Below are 3805 nucleotides of genomic sequence, written 5' to 3'. Positions count from 1 at the left end.
TCTATAAGGTCATATCCAGTTCTATTTCTAAACAAAAATACAATGTTTAAGATATCTATGTATCTTTTTTTCCCCCGTAATTATCTGTTTCATTAATAAATGGATTTAATTAGGATTAGTTTCAGTTGCATAGAACAAAACCAGATGAAGAAACCAAAATTTGTTTCAATTTCAATGTAAAAGGTAGTAAGTAGTGAAGCTAAGATTTGATCTGAAGTCTGTGCTCTTATTCACTGGACTATGTATAGTAGTTACGATGTTTCCAATTCCAAGTAAGGAAAATCCAACTCCATGTATCCCCCTTAAACACAGGGGGCTTGATTCCACAGATTATGACAGGAGTGGGATTAGAAGTTCCAGAACTGGTTGATTTAGTGGCTCAACAATATCCTTAAAGATCCAGGCTCTTTTCATCTTTTAGCAATTTGTAATTGCAAGACAGAGCAACAAAAAAACAGAGGCAAAGAAGAGGGTCCTATCTTTTTTGGATTTTACATTGTTGTCAGAGAAAATTTTTCTAAGAGATCATCCTTTGAATTTACCTATAGGTCTCATCAGCCAGAATTGGGTCACATGCTCATGCCTGAACCAATCACTTTCAAGGGGAATGAGACACCACGCTTGATTGACAACAATCACAATTAACCCTTTAAGAATTAACCATCTCACATGAGATAATGAAGACTCAAACAAAAGTCTGATTTTTTATTAAGGAAAAAGGGGCCTGCCCATTGGGCATAAAATTAACACTTTATCTCTTAATTTGCTATCATGCTCCATTATGTTATAGCATCCTATTTTCAAACATTGTAATTACTCTAAACCTGTGGGTATTTTCCTGTTAATTGCAATTGATAGACATATTATTATATCATGCAAAATGAGTCTTCAGTGGCAACATATGCAGTTATGTTTGAGCCTCTTTTTTTTTTTTCAAAATAGCCTCAGTTCTCCTGTATAAATTGAATATATGCTCTACTACCATAGTGTTCATTTAAATAATTAATATATGCAAAGTAATCTATGAATTGTGGTAAGATTAAAATGAATAAGGTATAATTTCTTTCAGAATTTTATGTTAACATAAGCTTAAAGATAATCAGCATCATTTAAACCGGTGACATAATTTTATTGTCTAATTAGAATGATTTTCAAGAAACAGAACTCTTGGCCAATAATTCTCCTAGGGTATAATTTAACACCTATTATAGTAGTATATGTTCATTTTTACATTTAAATAAAAACCCCAATCCAGGATTATTTAATAAAGATGCTGTACTAATTGATAACTTATCAGGAAGCGAACAAGTTAGATCCCTTTCTCACATCATGAATTAAATAAATTATAGATGATAAAAAAATGAAAGAAAACAGGAAAATGATAGAAAATGAGATAGAAAGCTAGGAGCATAAATGCAAAGGCTGGAATAAGTTATCACATGAAAATAAAATATAAATTAACATGACAAAGATGCCATAAAGTCAAAACACAAATGTTTGTCAGAAAGAGCAATAATAGAAATCATAGATCAAGGGTTATTTCCCTAATATAAAAACATTCCTATAAATTGTTGCATGTGCAAGTGCTCCTCTGGACTATACGATTACATGTGCAGGTGCTTGGAAAGTTTTAAAGTCTTTGTTTAATTAGCTCAGCTTGAGGTGGACAGAGGTCTACCTCTGTACATACACAGCAGGTTAGCCTACCATCTAGGCAATATGCCAGCCATGCTGGTACTCTTTTCACAATATAATGAATAGTTTACCTCCTTATCGCTGATATCTAAAGTATATGTTTTCAACCTCAGCAAACATCACAGCCTTGATGCAATACAAATGAAGGTAGAGAAAACAATTTATGCAGACTATAAAGCTGCTTTGCATAAAGTTCTCCTAAGACATCTGATATTTGAGAAAAAGTTCTTTCCATTCTTTGGTGAAGTCATCAGGAAACAGCCTTTCTAGGCCATAGAATTTCATCCTAGTATCCTTTTATATTTCGCTCTGTCTTTATTGAGAGGGCTTATAATTGAAACCTGTATGTGAGTGACATTTCTGTGCCATTTATAAAGTTGTAATTGATTAAATGACAATTTTTTTTTTACAATGTTAGCCTGATTCTCTAGTAAAGTCAGGAGATAAATGAACTCCTATTTAATTTATTTTCAGAAATAAGATGTTTTGCTGCTGAATTTTTTCTTCTTTTAACAAAAATTATTCTCTCCAGGACCTTAAAATTAAATATGGTATCTCAATCTAGCAATTAATTTCTCTTAGAAATCTTATAACAGCTAATCCCATTTATCTTTTCAGATGGTAACCTTTCTGGTTTAAAATTTTTAAAGCTAGAATTCTTAAGTTTTACAAGGTCTTTAATTTATAAAGGCAAGCCAGTCGTTTGGGAAGCAGAAAGTACAAATCCCTCATTTTACATGCCACAAAACTGAGGCTCAGAAATGTTAATGGACTGGTCTATTCTTGTGCTAATTTACAGTTGTAATGGAGCTAGAGACCAGTCCTATCATGGTCAGTGTACAGCTCATTCTACCTTACTTTCTAACTTTCTGGCCCAGTTTTTATGAGATATTATTTCTCTAGTGTCAGGCAAATTATAGTTTCTAAGCTTTGATAGCAAATCTCAATTTCCAAGTGTGTCTTAGGAATTAGTTAATTTTTAAAAGTTTCTTATAGTGATTTAATACCTTTTGAAAGCTATATATTAAGAGCACATAGAAATATATTTAGATTTCTAATTATACTCTTACCATTTAGCAATGGTCTGGTGCCATATTAGTGTGACTTTGACAAACCTAGTATAATATACACTTGAAAATTAAAATATGTTGGATGTCACACAATATTTTTCCTAAATTAACTCTTCAACATAATTTTATAGATGTTCCTATCCAGATAAGACACCACTTGATGTATAACCAGAGGAGTAAATTTCAGCTTTTTCCTTTGTGACCTCTTCAGCTTCATCTCCTGTTTGACTATCAGCCTAAGATTCCTTGAATCTGGCAGGTATACTCCAGATTTTCACAATAACCAATTCCTATGATTTTCTTTTAATGGTATGACATACCACATTATCTATCCCCTGATATCTGGGTTACTAGTCTTTCAAAGGCTGTTTGCAGCTATATACAGCATTCGAGTATTAGTCAAATAAAAAAAAGGTTTCTGTTGCACAAGGAAAGCCCTATCTATCAGAAGCTGCCAAACTGGCTGACCATTTTCACCAAGATTCTCTATTGCAGATGAAGAATGTGAACAAGCGAAGTTTTCTTTCCCTGAAGAAAAAAAAAAAGGCTTTTCAATAAAAGCATGTTGCCAATAATTCTAAAATAAACATTCTTGGAAAAACAGGGGCCAAATTGTTGGGAGCATTTTTCTTTATTATTGGTCCCCTTGAAGTTACTGGAAACTGTGTGCAAAAGAATCAGGCAAAAGTGGGAAATGGTGAAACACTGCCAGGTTTATAGTGAATCATCAAAACCACCACCAACAAATGTTTCCTAGAACTTCCTACAAGTCTGGATGGCACCAAGTTGGTTGCTATGGATTTACAGTGTTTGGTTTCATACTGTTGTACAGGGTCATAGATGACAGCAGCTCATAGGTTTGTGGCATGAGGAGCAGCTGTCTGCCTACTCCCAATCCCAGCATTAGTGGCAGCTTTTAAGCTGTGAGACAAATAAGAAAGGTGATCATAAAGTCTTGCCTTTTTATTTGCTTACTGTTCCAAAAGGTAGAAGCTATCTGTGCTTCTACTCAGTATTTAAAAATTTAGGTTATTTAGATG

Source organism: Rousettus aegyptiacus, unplaced genomic scaffold (genome assembly GCF_014176215.1).
Source record: "Rousettus aegyptiacus isolate mRouAeg1 unplaced genomic scaffold, mRouAeg1.p scaffold_m13_p_10, whole genome shotgun sequence".
Lineage (NCBI taxonomy): Eukaryota > Metazoa > Chordata > Mammalia > Chiroptera > Pteropodidae > Rousettus > Rousettus aegyptiacus.
This window is presented reverse-complemented; position numbering follows the sequence as displayed.